Genomic DNA, 21,814 nt, shown 5'->3' on the forward strand with positions numbered 1-21,814 from the left:
ATACTACGTCATTATTTTTGAGATACTTTCTCATTATAATAACCTACAGAATCATTTGTTTTCATCACACTGGAGGAAAAGGGCTTCCATTAAGTAGGTGCTTCATAAAAAAAGAGGTTATTGTTCCAAAACTCTACCTGTGTTTGAGTCATGAAGCTAGCAGCGTGTAAAACTACACCTCCCAGAATCCTTTGCGGTGACGCTTTCCCCTCCTACAGCGTACGCTCCCAGCCGGGAGAACGGGCAGAGAGAGCTCGCGCTCCGTGTTTACGTTCAGATGCTCACAACAAAGGACAGCGCACCGCGGACAGAGCCTGTCATCTCACATTAAACACCGTGGATATATTTATATTTATATTTTTTAGCATTTTACAACTCACAACCCAAGGAGGAGAGGGATAAATAACACAGGTCCTGCTCGGCTTCAATTTTTTAACGGTTTTACTTTTATATTTTTTGCTAAACCAGCCAAGACAGCAGCTGGAGGGGAAGCTAGCAGCGCTGAAGACAACAAAAGGACTTCATTCATTTATATCGCAGTGAGTTCATGTTTACACCTGACTTACATTTGATAAATACAACAACGGTTATTTAAAAACGAGCGATGGCAGGCTAATTCAGCGCGAGCCAGTGTCCAGCCGTCACCTGCTTTTTTGTTGTCCTGCCAACGGCTCTGTGACCACGAGCTCGCCCGTGTATTACCGTTACTTTACGTCATTTAGAAACGTCCATGCACTCGGCGAGGTAACGTCATCCCGGGGCTTTTTTTTTTTATTGTGAGCGATTCAGCTGCAGAAGTGTCGTGCACGGACACACTCATGCACCTGCTTTGTCTTTATCTCAGTGGAAATCAGAAGTGTGTGTGTGCGCGTGTACGGGTGTGTGTGCGCGCACAGGCAATAATTCACATCACTTCCAGTCTGCATGCTGACCACTGGCGTGCATGGGGGGGCAGGGGGTGCGGTCGCCCCCCCTAGTGGCCCAATTGTTGAAAAATGCATGCTTAATGCCCTTTAGGAGTCAAAACGTGTGCTAAAGTGCCCTCTAGTAGCCAAAATGCATGCTATAGTGTCCTCTTGGGAGCCAAATTGTGTGCTAAAGTGCCCTCCAGGAGCCAAGACGTGTTCAAAAGTTCCCCTAGGAGAAAACGTTTTCAAATGTTCCCCTAGGAACCAAAATGTATGCTTAAATGCCCTCCAGGAGCCAAAACGCATGTTAAAGTTCCCCTAGGAGCTAAATCACTAGCTAATGTGCCCTCTAGAAGCCAAAACGTGTGCTAAAGTGCCCTCTAGGAGCCAAAACACTTGCTAATGTGCCCTACAGGAGCGAAAACGCGTGCTAAAGTGTCTTCTAGGAGCGAAAATGGCCCTCTAGCAGCCAAATTTTGTGCTTAAGTGCCCTCCAGTAGCCCAAACGCGTGCTAAATTTGACTCCAGTAGCCCAAACGCATGCTTAATTTCCCTCTAGGAGCCAAAACGTGTGCTAAAGTGCTCTCTTCAGTGGCGAGGACACACTATATGTCCCTTTTTTTGCCCTTTTCGCCTCTGCCCTTCAAAAAGTGTGCACGCCCCTGATGCTGACCTGTCACAAGGAGAGGAGAAAGGTTACATTGCCTGATAAGGAATCAAGCAAATGCACAGACTCTTGCCGTTACTAAAAGCTTGATTGCCAGTTAATGACTTCCCTCCCCTCCTTGCTTTCTTTCTCCCACCCTAGCCTCTCTCTCTCTCTCTCTCTCTCTCTATGTCTTTTTGCTCTGTACTGGGAACAGACGATGCGATAAGGGTTGTTGCTGACTTCCCTTCCCCCGTGTTGGAAATGTCACAGTACAGACAGACGTGCATTAACTCCATCGGCTCCACCAGGATGCCCCAGGTCTTATTTCTATTGTCTGCTTGTCAGTGTGATGATTAATCAGAAAACTTGCAGTGACCCAGTGTACAGTCAGTGTACCCATGGAACCAACAAGAGGCCTTGTATGACTTTTAATTGATAGATTAACAGTAGTATCAATAATATATATCAGTGCAAGCAGGAGAGCTACATTTAATACATGTAATATGAGGAAAATATGCGTTAATGTTGAATACAGCGATATTACCTGTTACAGGCTAAATAAACAGGATATTAAAGTGCACAAAGTTCTGCTGTACTTGAGTTACAAAAATGAATGTTTTATGGAACAAATTGAACATTGAACTGTTTTCTTGATTAATAGATTCCATGTTTGGTTTATAAAATGACAGAAAACACTGGTCAGTGTTTCCCAAAGCCAAAGATTACGTCCTCAAATGTCTTGTTTCGTCAACAACACATTCAGTTTACTGCCACAGAGGAGGAAGAAACACATTTGGATTATACATTTTTGCAACTCCAGAACACAAAAGGCAGGAATAATGATAGTTACATTTTAAAGCGCAGTTTTCTACTGATTCTTTTCAACTAACTACAGAAATCTGTATGTCCTTCGCGATGTGTTTATTGCGTAAGTTGATATGGCAATGACTATAAAAATGATTTATTGCGCAGCCCTAATCTACATGCACGCCACTAAGAAAGCAGCTGGTTGAGAGTGAGATGAAGAAAGTGCAACAACTTTTTTTTACCTCTTTGGTGTAAATTCTCAAAGTTAAACACAGGCAGAAATAGATCCTTAAAGTGTGGATAAAGGAAATTATTATCATTATTAGTAAGTATTTGTGTGTAAAGATTGCAGCAAACACACAGTAGACGCCTTGTGTATATGTTAACCGCTCTGTTGCAACCCCAGGTCTGTTTGAGATTCATCAACTTCCTGCAAACATAACTAGTGTAGCAGGCTATGCTGAATATTTAGGGTCCATATCAGATCTAAAATGGTGAGCTGAGTCAAGTTGCAACATAGATACGTACTAAAACAGCGCTGCCCTGCTGTAAAGAAGGCTGAAGAATCTTTATTATATTTCTGTGCACACTATTTCAAGTCCGCATTCTCACAGTCCTATAAATGGTGATAACTTCCAGTGTGAAGTGCCTGGGACACAGTGTTGCACATACACGCTTGTGCACATTTGCATCGGGTGTGTTGCCTGCAGGCCTGATTGTGTGTGTGTGTGTGTGTGTGTGCGCGTGTGTTTGTGTGTATGCGTCCTCCAACACGGTTTAGAGTCTCAATTTCAGGGTGGAAACCGGAGCCGTTGGTGTCAGACGGGAGCGCAGATAGAGCTCTGATGTCTTAATGGAGGCTCAGTGCTGCCTGTATCCGTAGTAACCCGGTCTGTGGGGACACACAGAGGCCTCCCAGTCTCGACCGGGGCCGGATGCTCTACCGCTTTTGTCCGGGAACCAAAAAAACCTCACAACCCCAATTTCATCCATTTATTTTTTATTTTTCAGTTAAAAAAACGTAAAAAGTCTCAGCAAGTTTTGAGATCCAGTAGGAGTGTGAAACAGGATTACAAAATGCATCCTATCAGTCATATAAATATGGATAAATATCACTGTTTAAAGATTTGAGCAGCATTATAATTACAGTTTATATGCATTTTCAGGATAGAAAAACTGCTAAATCTACGTGCAGTGGTTGCAACTTGCAGTTAGTTGCAGTTGTTAGATAAAAAGACACCGACAGCTTACCACATAACCCCCTCACCACCTATTCCCAACCTAGTTAGAGATGCACAATCCAGTTTTTCCGATCCAATCCGATACAATACCTGGCCCGATGCCGATCCAATACTACTGTTGAAAGAATGAACTGTATACCACTTACTTACCATGTGAGTGAAGGCATCATGCTCCGTGTGCTCTTTAGCACGGTGCTTTTGGAAGTGCTTTTTTAAGTTTGTACTGATGAATTGAGTGGATTTTTCTCTTCCATGTTGCAGATATTGCATGATGCAGTCAGACTTGTTGGCGTATCAAGTTTAAAGTGTTTCCAAATAGCAGACTTGGCTCGGTCCGGTGCTAGCTCCATGTTGCTCTGTGTTTGCTCATCACTAGCTGCTGTGCGTGTTCTGCTTGATGATATAACCGGTGTTAGGAACATAGAAGTTAAGTGACTAGATAGGTGTAACTGTATTACTGTGTATGATATTAATAAAAAAAGAAATGACTGGATCGGCATTCTAGATAGGCCTGATTCGAGCTAATTAGTCAATATCGGAGCCGATATCCAATCTGGGTATGGGATCGGTGCATCTCGAACCCTAAAATTGTATACAAAACAAGCCTTTAAGCAATTTGAGGGGACAAATGACTTATTTGTAGTCAAAAGAAACATTTTACCCTTGATATTGTACCTGCTGTGCTCTTGAGACTGAGCGTGTGAACTTGTTTGAGTGTGTTTGAGATTCGAACCAACAAATTATCAACATGCCAAACGCCTCCGTGTGTGTTTGCACCCTTTAAAACCTTGACATGAGGAGCATGCTCACTGTGAGAAGAGACTTTTATTTTGGTGATTGTTTGCATGTATCCTTTCGCGTGCCTGTATTGTGTTGTTACATCAGGGAGGACTTCTCAGCTCAGCGGGGATCTGCGGCCGTAATCTTCAGCACAGATGAGCGGCAGCTCCCCCCCCCCCCCCGTTGTGTGAGAAGGGCTTGGCATTTTCCTCCCGGTCCGGCTTACTCTGTGCTGGGCTGGTAACCAGGCTAAAGTTTGTGGAGAGAGATTACGTCTGTCATGGAAAGTGGGTCAGACAGTGGGCACGTTTTTATGGCCTTTTTTCTGCAAGGTATGGAAGGAAAGAGGAGGGCGGCATTAAACCACCAGCCTTTTTCCATAGTGTTGCTTGAGGCCGCCCGTGCTCGGTAATTCTCTACTCTCCCTCTTGTCAGAATCATTATCAATCAGTTCTGTGCTAACAAGGCATTCATACTGCAAGCAGCTTTAGTGATTATGTGTTGATGGTGTGCTGAAGTGCATAAATTCAGGTGCGTTCAGGTAGAGCACGAAGTGATCTGTAAATATGACCCGCATGAATTTGACCACAGGACTGTTTTTTTGCAGGAGTGCATTTATTTGCCTAAACAGCCGATGTACCAACTGTACGGATGTTAGCACTGGTTAGATAGCGAGTGTGTGTTTGTGTGTGTGTGCGTGTGTGTGTGTGTGTGTGTGTGTGTGTGTGTGTGTGTGTGTGTGTGTGTGTGTGTGTGTGTATACTCAGAATCTGATTGATCTTACCAGGAACTTCACTTCTTTCTGTTATCCTCCTCCAGTCTCTCACTCCTTATTCCTTTCCACTAGCTCTGACACTTCTTTGTCCCCACCTCCCACTGCATCTCTTCATTAACTCTAGATTAGGGATTATTCTGACTTCTTGACCGTTAACCGATCATTAACAACTAGTCCTAGTTCATCCATCCAGGAGGCTCGTACATACTTTCAAACTGCGGACTTGTACAGGTCGTGCAGCAACGGTGTTGTGTGCATTGTCAGTGACACATGTCTGTTTTGCTAAAAAGGCTAGCTAGGTAGAACCTTTTTAGCATATCCTTTTTGGTGGCAGCTCCATAGAGGCTCTTTTCCCCCCGATTATATTATCCGTAGATTTGATAAATGGCAAAGAGACAGGAAGTTGTTCTTTAAGTGCAATTCTGGCGCAAAATCATGAGAAGAATCCCTACACATAAAATGAAGCACTAACAACGTAGTTAGTGAACCCAGAGTTTAATAAAAGAGTGTTTTTAAAGACTTACTAACAGGCCCCTGTACCAGCTCCTTTCATAGTAAAGTCCATTCAAGTTGCAATCCAAAAGGAACGAGCCCATTGATGATTTATTTAGGAATCGGCCGCCTCTTTTTACACTCATTCATGTATTTTTTAACAATAACATTTTTTGGATTGACAGTGAAATAGATATCATAACTAACACTGCAGTGTAAAAGTGCTGCGTGAAGTTCTTCCGTTTTCCTCCTGTTGTTGTTTTCTGGTAATAATAAAATGGTCCTACAGGTCACTTCACATCCACATTATCATATGAATTATGTAAATTCAGATTGTGGAGAAAACAGTTTACTGTAAACCCTATAAATGATTTAAATCTGGTCTCCTCTGAGTAATAACATGTAATGTAAGCCATGCATAATGGAGAACAAAGCACACGGGCGGAGAAAGTACACCTGCACACACGGCTGAATGCAGGTTGTATTGTTCTTTCTCTTTCTGTGAGTTTGTACCTTTTTCATCACACCATCTGTCTTAATCTCGCTCCTCTGAGGGGGCAATTCACTCTTTATTTAAGGAGCTATTTTTGTAGTATATTTAAGCATAGTTGTGAGTGTGGTCATGCATTTTATTCCATAAAAATGAAGAACACATTTCTAACTTCTCTCATTGCCTCGTATTTATCCTACACACTTGTCAAGCGTGTAGGTCTATCCTCCCTTTTGCGTCTCAGTCATTGAAAGTAACACAAACGCTTCTCTTCTGCTGCCAAAACCTGAGTTAGATGAGTCGGGGGGGCTGAAACATATACAATGAGGCTGTTCAGCTCCTTCAAAAACAAGCTGTTGGGGACTGTTCGCAGTCCTATTTGCCTTTGACTTTATGACTTTAACCGTAAAGCAGCTGCATTCATTAATAGAAACCTTATTTATAAATGTTGGTGCAGTTCTGTTATAAGAGTTGTTTGGGATGAGAGGAGCGGTTGGCGGGGGAAACTAATACCATTGCAATATTTTTTCAATCAACTTTTTACACTAAACATTTTGAGATGAAACAAATGGAATAATTTCCCCATATATGTACGGCTCTTAACCTCTGTAGCGCCTCTGGGAAGACAAGGAAACCAAAATAACACTTCCAGATATCAGCCTTTCTCATAACAAAGCTTGTTTTTGATCCCGGTTTTCATCTTTAGAGTTAAAATGACTCGTCGATAGTCAGAAAATTAATCCATAAGCAACAATTCCAATGCTTTGGTTGATGATTTGTTGCTCTTCTCTGTTTTTATAAGATTGTAAACTGAATATATTTAGATTTTGGACTGTTGACCGGGAGACTTTACCTTTGAAAACTTGTGGATCTAGATCAGGAGTCTGCAACCTTTACTACCTAAAGAGCCATTTTGCGCCTTATTCCAGCAAATATAATTTGTCTGGAGCCACAAAACATATATGATGTCGCAGCTTATAAAGTTTTATCTATAGTTATATAATATGTACAAAAACTATAGTTTGTTGCATTTATTAAGTTATAGAACGACAATAAAGAAAACACTGTATTCCTATTATTACCTGTGTTTTGGGCGTAATTGTCCATGGTTAGCATACTGACAGAGCAGGTCAGAAATACAAGATTAGCCACCTGCAGGGAAAGGCGCTGGGCCGTAGACGTAGAATGTAACCCATATTTAGGTTTCACGTAATATTTTTTTGAACTCCAAGTTAAAAGATTTTCCCCTGTGCAAAAAACACGTTATTTATTTCCACGTTATTTTCTGGCAAAGCTACAGAGAGCCACTGAAAAGGGGGCTGAAGAGGCGCATGCGGCCCAAGAGCCGTGGGTTGCAGACCCCTGGACTAGATTAACTGTAAATTGAAAAACTAATCCACAGATTTAGATAATTAAAACGATTATTAGTTTGATGCAAATGTTCTTCTTGTTAAGCATGTCTGTGTTCTTAAATGTATTTTTCTATGCATGCTAGATTAATCAGGTCTGAGAACAATTGTGATTATGATTTTTTTTGGCCATAAAACCAAAACAAGACACAATTTAGGGCAAATAAAGTCCGAAATTCAACCTACTTCCTTTACTACTTAAGGTAGAGCGCCAAAAGGCCCCAGACGTAGACAAAAGCTATCAACGGGTAGATGCTGTTCATTTCCTACTTATGAATGATGGCTTTTCGTCACCTGAGAAACTGCTTTCTTCGTATTTTTTTTTTAGCCTCTCCGCTTCGGGTGTGTTCAACACCTCCGCCCAGATGGAAACCACAGCCTGTTTCCCCTTTATTTCTCTTTATATCAGCAGAATTTTTCACTTTTACAAGCAGGAACTGAAAGCCCTGTTGAGGTTATGCATGAAATGTGAAAGTAAGAAAGTGTTGTGGGAGTGCGTTCTCATGATTCTCAAGATACCATCTCTATGGTTTCCTTGTTGTGATGCGACTGCGTCTGAAGGTACCGATATTGTTCTCTTTTCCACATGCACACGCTTGCAGACACATATTCATATGTGCACACAGACCTGTAATTATCAACTCCCCTCTGATCATGCATGATTGCCATTTCCTGCTATACTTTCCAACCTTCCTGTCTCAAAGCTCCAGCTCTTGTGTTCATCCTCACACACACACACACACACACACACACACACACACACACACACACACACACACACACACACACACACACACAAGCGTTTGAGTTTGAAACCCGTTGAGGCTTCTCCAGGGAACAGTGCTGTTTCTGCGAATGCAGTAAAAGACTGGGCAGTAGTTGCTGAAAATCCATTAAATAATTAAAGTCTGAGGGTCCTTGTGCTCAACACAGCAACAGAAGACAGTTGCCGAGATGTGAAACACAAGCAGAATCGGTAATTCTGAAAGGAAAATTGATTACGTAACACGTGAAACTGTTGTTTAGACAGTCCCATAAATTTTGAGATGGAAGTTCAGTCTGTTTTATTTTAAAAAGTCCAGGAGATAGAGCCAGAAGTCTGAGGTGGAAGCAATGCCAAAACCCAAACTAACGCCGCTGACGCCTCCAGTGCTAGCAGCACTAAGTACTAGCTTGTCTCATTCAGCTGGACAAGAAGCTAATGATTGCAAACTATGACCAGGTGCAGCACAATCAGACCTACATAGACCGCTCCCTTTTCAGTCCCCAGGGAAATGTAACCTCCACCAACACTGCTCAGACCCAAACATGAACAAACTTGAAATAGTCTCAAACACGCTGCTGTAGAAAACCCTTTGCCCCTAATGTTTTAGGTACTGAAATAACATCTTTTAGTTAAGGGAACAAAATCATCAAATACCAGTCTTGGCATTGCATACTTCCATCTTGACTGTTTCGAGCTACAGCTAACCTCTGTGTGAAATGATGTAGCCTAAATATTTCAGTCCTGCCAAATTCTACAAATGAGTAATTATGGGAGCTAAATCAATCAACACTATAAAACCTGTTAACCAATGCTAAATTGGTGCAATCTCCTTTCTCAGCACTGAAAGCAATAAACAAGCAGTGGAATTAAACTCCCTCACATTACGCATCACAGCATTTTGTCTATGTAAATGAATTACAAAGAACACTGACTGTCAAACATCGTGATCACTCGCACTGAAGAGTAAAAAAAAAAGCCCCCCTGAAAGGCAAAAATAATTCATCAAAAAGCTGGAATCCAACATAGCATTATAAAGCGCTTTTATTTTGACATAGTTTAACAGACAGTTTAGATTAAACCGTGTGCTCGAGCTTTTGTTTGAGCACACACGGGCCCTTATTCATTAGTCAAACAGACATAAACTGACAAAAGCCTGAAGTGACAGAAAGCAGAGCAGCTCGGAGAGAATATCTGCTGTCAAGAAACGCGTATCCCATCCCTCCGTAGTGGTGTATTGAACAGCCCTGACGTGGCTGTATTGTGTGCCGAAAGAATGACACATGCTGACCTCAATTACAACTCTCTGTAATGAAGTTTCGCTGTCGATCATTTAAATTATACAGCGCTGCAAACATGTTTCCTAAATATGTATTCAAGTGAGCAACAGCAACTTAAATAGGGAGTGTAATTTTCCCTACTTCACTGAATCTGTATGAATCATTGTGACTCACACACACTCACACACTGAAACACTACGCTACACACTCTATTCCGCTCCAACATGCTTCTGGGAAGGTCACATTGTATGTTTTGTACAATCAGGAGACGGAGCGCGGCTGCAGATGTCGTGTGTGTGTTTAATTGCTTGTCCATATATGACCATACACCCACGTGTGCTTAGTACATCCTTGTGCGCATGACTGCATGTGTTTCACTTTTTTTGATTGCGGGCTTTCACATACTTGTACGTCTTTGTGTGTGCGAGACACTGCAAGGGTTTGTGTCTTGTTGCACGTCCACCAACAGGGCTGTTTGTTGTCTGTGGGCATACGCCGATCTGTGTTCTTCCCAATGAATCATTGATGAGGCTGTAATTCGAGTTGTAGCCCTCCTATTTCTTCCACTGCTTTTCTGTCATCAGTTGGCTTCCTTTCGGAGCTGCTTACAGGAAAAAACAGTACGCTGCTCTGACAAAGCACAGGCAGCCGCTCTGTCCTGGAAACTGGAAAGAAAAGAACCAACAAAATGAACAAAGCACCACAGAAACAAATAGTTGTGTTTTAGCACACACAGCACATCCAACTTTAATGAAAGAAGCGATTACTCGCTGCCCACCATGCCATGATGTCCACACATTTATTAACCTTTGGATCTTTCTATTCCAGTCATTAGTGGCGTTTCCACTGCAGTCAAATACCTCGTAGAAGGCGGTTCTCCCGCGCCGAAACGCCCTTAATTTGAATGTGAAACGCACCTAAAGGCCTTTTAACCCTGAAAAAAGCCTGGTTGCTGATTGGATATGACTCTAAACTGGATGTAACGTAGGTAGTACTTGGCGCTGCAACAAGACGCAGCAGAGGGTAGACACGTTTTATCCAGTGGTGTAGTGCCATTCTTGATTCACTCTCTCTCTCTCTCTCTCTCTCTCTCTCTCTCTCTCTCTCTCTCTCTCGCTCTCTCATCTGTTGAAGAAGTGTGTATTTTTCTTAAGGGGATGGTGCCCTGGTTGACGTGTAATGTTCCCGGTTGAAATTGGCCAGGAAGGTGCGATGTGTGTCAACTTTAACAGTAGTGTCCACAAGTTACAGGACATTTCAGCATGTGTTGGTTTCGTAGAGCACGAGGGCCCAATGGCTTTCGGTGCCATCTTCACTATGTTCGCTTCAGCTTTCAACACAGCTCAGGTTTACATTCCTCACCTTGTTTCTAATGTTCAAGTCCTTTTCCTGACCCGCGGCACATATTTCATGCCTCGCTGTTTATAGCTGATGAGTGTGAGTATTGTTGTGGCAACGCTTCCTCAGGTCAAGTGTTTGGCAGCGAGCCCAAATGGATTATTCTAATCTGCTTTGTTACCAACTTCTCCTTTTTTTTCAGTCATAGTTAAAGCTACGGAGGATCCTCCTAAAAGTAACTCAGCGTGGCTATTGACCACTCCAATGTCTTACAGTACGTTTCTGTAAAAAGGCAAGGCAAGGCAAGGCAGCTTTATTTGTATAGCACTTTTCATACACAAGGCAGACTCAAAGTGCTTCACAGCACAACATGTCATGAATTCCAATGCATTACAGAAAGACAAAGAGAATAAAAACATAGACAATAATCAAAACAGTGCGGACGTTAAAAGTGCGAAGATTTAGCAGAAAGCTAAGGTGAACATATAAGTTTTCAGTCTAGTTTTAAAAGTGGTCAGAGTGGGTGAAAGTCTCAAATCTTCAGGAAGTTGATTCCAGCTGTTTGTTGCATAATGACTGAAAGATGCTTTCCCTTGATTTGAGTTTACTCTGCGAACCACTAACAGATTGGTCTCAGAGGATCTTAGTGATCTAGAAGGCTTATGTAGTGGGAGCATATCAGTGATATACCTCGGCCCTTGACCATGTAGTGATTTATATGTGAGCAGGAGGATTTTGAAATCAATTCTCTGACGTACAGGAAGCCAGTGTAATGATTTAAGAATTGGTGTAATGTGCTCACATTTTTTGGTCTTTGTTAGAACTCTAGCAGCAGCGTTCTGAACAAGCTGTAGCTGTCTGACAGTTTTTTTGGGAAGACCTGCAAGGAGACCGTTACAGTAGTCTAGCCTACTGGTTATAAAGGCATGGACAAGTTTTTCTAAGTCTTGAGCTGACATGAGCCCTCTAAGTCTTGTTACATTTTTAAGGTGATAGTAGGCCGATTTTGTTACTGATTTGATGTGACTGTCGTAATGTAAATCAGAATCCATAATAACCCCAAGATTTCTGGCTTTATTTGAGGTTTTCAGGGACAGTGAATGAAGGTGTTGGATGACTTTAAACCTTTCTTTCTTAGCACCAAAAACAATTATCTCAGTTTTATCCTCATTTAGTTGAAGGAAATTTTGGCACATCCAGTGTTTGACTTGCTCAATGCACTGGCACAGTAGATCTATGGGGCGATAGTCATTTGGTGATAGCGCTACATAGATTTGGGTGTCATCGGCATAGCAATGGTGGTCAATGTTATTATTTTGCATGATTTGTCCTAGTGGGAGCATATAGATGTTAAATAAAGGTCCAAAAGGGTGATTTTAAATTAAAAAAAGGACAGATGGTCTGAAGCTAATTAATATTTTTATTTGCCACGTTAGAAAGCATGTGTGCACCATCCTGAATAAGCAGGTTCATCACACAGGAAGTCTAGTGCTGCTTCTCAACTTTCACGATGCAGACAAACAAAACAACACAGACCAAGTGAAGAAGACGGATATACATTTGGAGGCAGTCAAATAATCCTAGTGATTATGTGGCCATAAGGTGCAGCAGGAAGTAACTACTGATGACTAGATTTACCATCTAAGTCATTCTTAATGGATTAGTTCACTAGAAGCTTTTGTGGGGTGCTTGTTATTTTGCATCACAGCTGAAACAATTAGTTGATTCATCGATTAGTTAGACAACAGACAGTTAATACATGCTCATGCACTGAGTAACAGCCAATCAGAGTAGGGCTGATGGGCTCCGACAGCTCAGCTTCAACATGCTGAATCGGTTGAACACTAGACAAGGGCAGACTAGTGCTGACTAGTGCTAACGGTGCAGGATACACTGCAAAAACTAGAGCGGCGGGCGCTCACCATTGTCCCGACTTCGACTGACGGCCGACTGTCGGCTTGGTGTGTCCCTGACGTAACCTGGCTGTCCATCTGTTGTGTGTGCCCACTGTTTTCTATTTCCACCTTCCTCTCAAGAACCGTGACCTGGGGCTCATGTGATTCTAGTATGTTTCCATCTATCTTGGTGTAAATATTGGACCACACACACACACACACACACTCTGGAGAACACCTCCAGGGACCATTGAACATGAGAAGTGTGCTACTGCCTGTGAGTGGGCAGGGAATTGGGACTTGTGTGCATCGACACGCTGACTCTAAATCACTCTTTGAGGAGACCGGCTACAGGCGTGGCCATGGCTAGAAATGTTCCTGTGTCTCTGCTCCGGTATGAGTTTCAGAGCAGTCACTCAAATATCCAAATGAATATATTCAAACCATGCACTTGCACACACATGAAACACTGAATTCTTATTTATGTACTGTCTAAGCTTCCGCTCAGTAACTCATGTCAGGAGTTCACACTCTGGTTTGTATTGATAATGCAGTCTTATCGTCTGCGTACGCCCAGCTGAGCTTCGGGAGATTTAATTCACGCCACATTAATTTTCTATAACATCGCATCAGCACTGATTTTCCCTGTCGGTTTTATAGTTCCTCTGGATGGAAATGCTTCACGAGTGCCAGTACACATTGAGGGTTTATTTTGAGACGGTACATTGGAGTTTTTGTGCGAATGGAAATGGAAATGTGATCGTTTCCCATTGGAGTCAGGAAGAACCGTCGCCAGCCACAGAGAGATGGGGAGATGATGAGCTAGTTGCACCGCAGAACACGTCCAATCAAACTCACGATCTTTAGATTAAGTAAAAAATGGAAACAGTGTTTTAGAGCCCCCCCTCTGAAACCCAATCCACACCACTGAAAGAAGAGTGTGAGCAGGCTGGAAAATTAAATCAATTGTAGATTTTGTCTCAGCGTGTTGCCATTTAGTTTGGCAGGTAACAGCGCTCTGGGACATCTCTCTGTTCTGTAAATCTGTTGGCTGCTGCGGTGAAATACATTTGTTCCCAGTCATCATGAGGCCGAGTTGTGCAGTTTCCTCGTTTTTGTCAGTCATTCAGTTATTGCAGTTGTGTATTTAACTAATCATAAAACTAATATTACCATGAGCAATAGCTATCTAGATATTTCTGCAAGTTCAGGATAGGAGCCAGTAAGTCAATTTTTGAATTGATTTCATTAGCTTAACAAAACTGGGGCTGCAGCCATTGGTTACTAGTATTATTAGTTATTATTAGTAGTAATCAAGTAATCGGATAATACTTGTGCTTAATTAAAGAGCAATAGTAAATATAGAACCTCTTAAAACTGATTGGTTTCCTTTTTTTCCTGGAAAAATCATAATTTTTTTTGCTTAAATTGCATACAATAAGTGTCATATAAGTCCACCGCGTCAGACTTTGAGTGGACAGAGCCCCACATGTGCTGAATCATCTGCATGTGCTTCCAAGCTGCAGTGAGGCGGAGCCGCTTAAAAAGTCTGCAAAGTGTCGTTTCCTCGAAATGTGGTTAATGTTACCTTGTGTCAGGTCTCCCTGTGGAGCCTGGATACGTTCTGCTGAGACGCCGGAGCACGGACAGTGTGTTATTGTCTAGATGGGTTTTACAGTAGACAGACTGTACAGAGTTTTCTTTTAGTTTCAGCTTGAAATGATCCCGAACTTTGGACACTTTCTGTCTTTTCTCTAAGCCCCTCACAGTTTTCTCTCTCTTCTTCTCAGTGATCTTTAGTAGTAGAGGAATTGTTTCAGCCCGTCTTCAAACATTAACTTTGCACAGTGTTGAAAGCATCTAATCTGTAGAGTGGCAAAATAAATATACAATAAAGTCCAGCTGTTGGAATTACTGGAATCCACTTTAACACTGTGGGTCAGCAATTGATGGGTTTAAAACACTTTCCCTATATTTCAGCAACATTTTGCAGGTGCACCAAGCTTCTGCAGAAATCTGCATTGAACTATATTTACTTAATGCGGCGCAGGTGTCAAACCTTTTCCTTTTTAATTGGATAGTTTGTTAGCAGCTAGTTGTGTGCACTGTGTTGATGTATTATGCAGAATAAATAATACATAGTGTGATTATAGTAGGGATGTGGAGGCCCCGATTGCCACTGTGATAATCAAGACGTTTGTCAATACAGAAGGCGTGAGCTGAGTGGAACCCCTCTGTTCAGGACGAATGCACATATGCTGACACACTTCAATACATTCGGCAAAAATACTGGGAAAAAATGCTTCCCGTGGCTCCGCTTTCTTTTCATGTTCTGCAGAGCCGATGCCATCTGTTCGCGTTAATCGATCACACAAGTTCGACCAAGGATAAGAGACAGAATAGAAGCTAGAAGAGAATCTGGCGTCAGGTTTGCCAGCTCCCCCCTCCAGCCCACAGATCAGTTTCCGAGTCATCGAGCGTCTAATCTTCACAGTGTGCAAACCCAATCCCTCTCCACTGACCCGACCGTGCAACTCTACACACTGGAGACCAGACCCAGGACGTCTGGAAACGAGCTCGCGCCCACACAAGCGCTCACATATGCGCGCACAAATGCGTTTCACTCGAGCAACACATAAAATGTACACACACAGCCTTCCACACTCAAACGGAAATCTCAAAAATACTTAATTAGGGTTTAAAACATGCTTTTGACTTGTTATTGGGTGTTGTTAAGATTAAACAGGTTTTTTAGACAAGCACCACTTACAGTACGAGGATGAGGTTTATGGTCAGACCGAGCAGTCCTTCCTTTTCCTACGACTGCAGAACTTCCTGCATGATGTGCTGCATAAAGCTCCGGTTTAGTCACCATTTGGAAAAGCAATGAAAGACATTACGAGAAACTGTAGGAAGCCTTTCATCTCAAGCCCATAAACGAATGACTGATGTCCAGATACATTAGGCTTTTTTACTCTGTAATGTTTCTTTTCCTTTTTTATACCCTGCCGTCTGCATCAACCTAACCTTACGTTTGGTTTAAATCACATTCTTATCTGTCGATGCTGCAGAGATTAAACCTGTGGCCAGTTCATTTGGAACATTTTCAGGACCCATTCATGTCGATTTTAACAAAATATGTTTTATTGCAGAATTAACAATTTATTCAGAGTTCTCTGAGGTAAAGGGTTAGCATTTAGCCACCTCAGAGACTAAATGCTAACCCTTTACTTCTGCCCTATGTGCTAATGATTAGAGAAATAGTAGGATAATTGTAGATGTTTAAGTCTACCCTTTAAGTTAATGGTGGAGCCTGAAAATGAGGTTGTTGTGTAGTCTGGAGCCTTTTTTATGATGGTTAAACAACCAGCTCGTAGAGGGCTGTTATACCCTCATCCCTCACTGATTAGAAGGTCCTAAAAGGTGGAGTTCATGGCTGTTAGATTTATTTTATACTGCGATTTTTCTCATTATTTGGAAACTTAAGCCTTAAACTTAAGACACTATTATCGTTACAACTCACTGGTATGTTATTATTAAAAACATTTTTCATTTTAAATTGAAAATCAAAGGCGAAGAGAAGACCTGATATGTTGAAATGGGAGAGAAGTGTGTCTGACCTGTATGTTTTTCTAGATTAACTGAGTAATGAATGTTTCTTACTGGGATGCACATAACGGTGTGTGATTGGAGTTTAAATTGAATATAAATGTTTGTTTTTCAGTGGATTGTAAGTTGCTTGAATGGAAATGTGCTTTGGCTAAGTTTGCAGTTATTATGTCCCCCTAGAGACGTTTTCGCTGCCGCTCTATTGGCGTTTGACTGTAGCAGCGATTGCCTCTTTTCCTCCGGGCCACGAGTTTAAGCCCCTTTTCTCTTCCACTGAGCCTGAATACTTAGACCGCTTTTCCAAACAGGACACGGGTTAAGTGGGTTGGAGTTCTTCCTGGAGTGGGAATATGACAAAGAAAGCTTGTGAGGTAGATCAGCTGAGCATGCTCGCTCCCCCCAAGTCCTGTTTACTCTGGAGCTCACATTTAACCTCTTTATCATCGGCACAACCATTTGCTTTTCTTCAGACGGTTCAGCGGGGATTCAGGCTCCTGTCCAGAAACATTGCTTTTCTCATTATTGTCAATTTACTATTCCTAGGCAGGTTATATTAAAATAAGTGCCCTGGCCATAAATCTCAGTCGAAGATTGCTTGTGCAGGTGAAATGAAAAACTAATTTTGAGGGATTTAAAAAAACACAAGACACATCTGCAGACAATAAAAGATGAGACGTGATAGAAAAAAATGACTCATAACTCCAGAACCTGCCTGAGAAACATCATGTTTTTAAGTTAAGTTAAACCCGACCGCATAAAGAAAATAAAGCCATAGTAAAATCCAACATTATTATTTTCCATTCATCATCTTATTAATCTTTTGTAAGTCACACTGAATTTAGAAATGTGCCAGTGTTCAGAGAAGCTCCTTACAGTTTGACAACTTCTGTTCTCGTTTATCTCACAGGTGGCATCCTGCTGTGCCCGTTGACTGTCAGTCGTCTATTTTAAGTCCCGCTCCGTCCATTTGACAGCAGACTTTACTCGGTGCTCTTTGAAAATGTTGTCTCTTTGGTTGCAGACTTGGCTTTGGCACCTGTAGTAACTGTATCTGGGACTGTTACCTAGAACCGAGCACCTCTCTGTAAAGTGAGCTGTTGTCAAGAGACGAGAAAATGACGTTGTGCAAAAACAGAGGTATTGGTTTAGTGCACAGATAACACCAAGAAGTTAAGGCAAGCCCCCGATCTATTCATGGGAGATGCAAAGAAGACTGAAGAGGAGGGAAAGGCGAAGAGAGACTTCTTGTTTTTGGAAAATTCGCCTCTGTGAGCGTGTGAATAAGACGTGATTCTGCTGCTCAGTGTGGAACAGCTGTGGAGCGCAAAGCCTCTCGCTCGCTCGCAGGGAACATGAAAGGTGAGAAACGCCAGAAAAGCCTCAGAGTGTTGGAGGATGTGGTGAGAGCTGGTAAGACCGTCGGCTCCCTGATGACCTTTTTAGATGAAGGGCTGTGACAAAGATCACAGCGGCCACAATTAAGGAGATGAACCCAAAGTTTCCCCTTTGTAGATTTCTCATTTTTACACACCCGTACACGCTCTAACACAGCAACTGTCGTTCACGTTCAGCCTACGTGGATACCGGGGTTTGAGCCCACGGGCAGAATATCAGCAGCTCACGGAGAGTCGTAACAAAACACAGAAAAAGTGAATATAACCGACACGTTCTATCGATCTGCAGGAAAATTAATAGAAAACCAAAGCAAGATGGATTTGTTTTTAGCAAGTTATTTGTTTGTGGCAAGTTGTGGCACTAGAATACATATGAAGGAACAGATATTATTCAATTAAATATAAAAAAACAAATCTGTTTAAGCATTATTGTATACCATTTTACATTAATATGAATTAGTACCCGACCATTACGGGATTTTTATGACAGATAACCCTTTTAGAGGGAAGTGATTCACCGTTTACCGATATGGCAGCTGGTATGAAAATAGACATTTTCTCTGTATAACTTTATAAAAACTTATGTTTTCTTTTAATAATTTGATTAAAGAATATGTATTCATTATTATATGTCAACCAATTTTAAATGAACACTGAGAAAATAAATACTACTAATAAAAAAATAAAATAAACATTGTGTTCAGTAGCAGTCAACTACTGACCATTTAAATAAAGAATAAATAAAAAATTAAACAAATAGCTCAGTAGTACTGTATGTTCACTATCAGTCAATCACTTAACATTTTAATTAATTAATTTATTAATTCATCTTCAACCGCTTGTCCCTGTCGGGGTTGCGGGGGGCTAGAGCCGATCCCAGCTGACTTTGGGCGTGAGGCGGGGTCCACCCTGGACAGGTCTATCGCAGGACACATAGAGACGAACAGAGACAGACAACCATTCACACCTACGGGCAATTTTAGAGTCTTCAATGAACCTAACACCTGCACGTCTTTGGACTGTGGGAGGAAACCGGAGAACCCGGAGAAAACCCACGCAGACCTGGGGAGAACATGCAAACTCCACACAGAAGGGCCCCAGCCGGGATTCAAACCAGGAACCCTCTCGCTGTGAGGCGACGCCCACACCGCCGTGTTATAAAATAAAAAAATCTTTATGACCATTTTAAAATCACCCCAAGAATCGTTTTCTGCATTATATGTCACAGCACAAAGTGGAAAACGGTAACGCCGATACCGTCTGTAATCTGCCGATATATTGGGTATTGCAGGAATACGAAGTTTTCACGCAGCAGCAGTTGTGCTTCATGTTGAGTAGCTCCACATTTCCAGAAGGCCAGAAACATGTCATTCTCCCTGAGTCTGTGCCAGGCGTCTGTTATTATTTATTGATCCGCTGACCCACTTTACCAGGAGGATATCATTACCACTTTCCAGTAATGAAGATGTCACTCTGTGCTGGAGGTCCCGGCTTTCTTTTCCTCTCTGACTCCGTCGCCTCGTGCTGGCTTTCTTCTTTGCAACAATTTTTGACTCAGCATTTTTTTTATCCGTTAATAAAAAAAGCTCACTTTTTCAGTACATTCTCAGGCATAAATTACCCTAGCATGCAAGTGGAATAAGCCATTTTAGGCTTTTTTTCTGGGAAAGTATAATGGACATATTTGACATCAAAAAGATTAAATCAATAAAATAACACATACTTCTTTTTGCCCTTAATTACTTATAAGCGAGTTTAATTTTATATGTTTATTTTTACGTTATGAATCATTTAATGAAGTTGAATGAAACCATTTCCGTGTTGGAAAATAGATGATTTTAATTGCAGCAAGGTCGTTTGTCTACCAAAGCATTGCTCGACAGCGTCTTTTCCGCTGAGACGCTGGTTTTGTCAGGTTGCTATGATACGAAATATTTGCGGAAGTAAACATGTCTGCCCTCGCCATGGATGACGGGAATGCTGAAGCATGGGGGGCGAGAGGACAGACCCGCTGGTCTATGTGGATTCATACACGGATAATCGCAGACCAGCAGTATTCACTTCTCCGTGAGGTCCTCATCACGGTGCTGGTGTTTGCAGCAGAGCGTAAATACTCGGTGCTCCCATTGTAAAGACTTAAAAACTACACTGGCCTCAGAAAATATCGAGTAATCAAGTATTTTACCGATTATTCCATTGATTAATCGAGTAATCTGATAAAAAAACAATTATGTCTGGGGTAGGACTATTTGGTGTAGTAACCTAACAGGGGTGTGTTTCTTTATAGTTTTGTTTACTCAAACAAAACTATAAAGACTAATCAGGGAGGTGACGTTATGTTTAACATTCATGAAAAACTATTCCTGTTTCTCCGTAACTGCGGCAACTGCCCTCCTTAAACCGCTAACAGCGATGCCGTGCTGTTGTGGTACGCCAGTTCTAGTTTGCAGTGGACACATTGCACCTTTTTGACTTATTTTTTAAGTGTGAAATGATCCCAAACTTCTTCTCTGCCTTTTCCGGGCTGTAGTCGTGTGCATCCGCAAAAGCGCTCCGCGTGGAACAATGATCCCTGCGCTGAACAGGCCGCAGTACGCGTGAGAATGAAATTAAACGAATCATCGAGGCAGAGATTTTGCCTTTTGTAATCAAATAACTCCATTAACTCGAGTAAGTGTTTCCGCCCTAGTGTCAGGTAAGGTGAGTGTGGTCACATGAGGGAACAGCTTAAGCCTTAAGGCCTTAGTACCCGTGGTTCTTGGCTGGTTATGAATGGTGACCTTTACCTTGGCCGTTATGTAGACTTAGCAGATTACTTAACACCATACCGTGGTTCCCTCTTTTCTTGAGTTCCTCTTTGTCCACAACTCTGTTAGAGTATCTTTTGACCCATTTTCTGAGCACGTTGAGAAACACTGCCTCTGGTTAAGCTGTTTGTTTCCAAAGCGCCGTGCTGTGTGATGCTGAAACTGTGTCAGTCAGTGGGACTCACCATGGCATCAAGCATTAGACACCTTTTCATTCAACATGAGTGCTTTGTGCAGGACTCAAATCCTGCGACGGGTAACTTTAGGCGTGACCTGGTTGATTGATACAGGGGCTGCTTCCCTCGGCGTGGCTATGTGTTGCCCTTATGCTAAACAGGACAGTTTGACATGTTGCGCTGCCGCTCAGCTGACAATGGATTCAAAAGGAAAAGTGCAGCTGTTGCCCCGCTACCGTGTTAACATGAAGACATATTTATGCGTTCGCTCCTGCCTGTGCACATTTGTCATGTGTTGTGCTTCGTTGGCAGCCTGTGGGATTGGCAGGTGTCATCCTTGCCTTCTTCCAGTCAAGTTTTACGAGGGCTTTTGTAAGTGTGAGGTTGCTGTTCCCGCTGTCAGCAGCACACTGTTACAATCCCTGACCTCGGCCTGCAAAGTCAGTCTCACTGAGCTCTAGATCTATTGTTGTAGGACTGTGTGTCTCGGTAGCTAAGCAGCAGTTGGCACGCAGCCACACCGAGCTCTGTGTCATGCAGAGTTGCAGAGGCCGGGAGCTTAGTCAGACGCGCACACACTTAAAGAATTATATACACGCCCGTACATAAAACATGTGTACTAGGAATACCAATTTTAAGCAAATTCCTCAGCCGCTTTAATGATCAATAATTTGAAGTACAAAGTGCATGTTTTTCCTCAACGAAAGCCTCATTAAAACATTTGACATGGATCGTTTCTCAGCATATGTGAAGTAAGTAGAGAAAGCAAAGGTCAAATTAAAGAAAATAAATCCGTCACTCGAAATTGTTGCTGCTTCCTCCCACTCCACCACTCATTATTGTCAATATACAATGCCGGTTCGTGAAGCTTTAAATGTAAAACAGACATTGTTCACTATGCGTTCGGTGGAAATCCCAGTTTCTGATGTTGAAGTCTAATGTTCTCCATACTTTTGGCTGCTTTGCATACACGATGCTGTACAGAATAATGGCCCGGTATG

General features: G+C 42.1%; 1 protein-coding gene across 1 annotated transcript in view; it reads left to right on the plus strand.

Annotated features, from left to right (window-relative positions):
• The first annotated feature begins 319 nt into the window (after nucleotides 1-319).
• The window catches only part of peli1b (pellino E3 ubiquitin protein ligase 1b), a 45,145-nt gene continuing 23,650 nt past the window's right edge, over nucleotides 320-21,814 (plus strand). Inside the window, exon 1 of the mRNA XM_083922943.1 lies at nucleotides 320-539. The gene's annotated coding sequence lies outside the window, so the exon portion shown is untranslated. The remainder of the gene's footprint in view (nucleotides 540-21,814) is intronic.

The sequence above is a fragment of the Echiichthys vipera genome (genome assembly GCF_963691815.1).
Source record: "Echiichthys vipera genome assembly, chromosome: 11".
Taxonomy (NCBI): Eukaryota; Metazoa; Chordata; class Actinopteri; order Perciformes; family Trachinidae; genus Echiichthys; species Echiichthys vipera.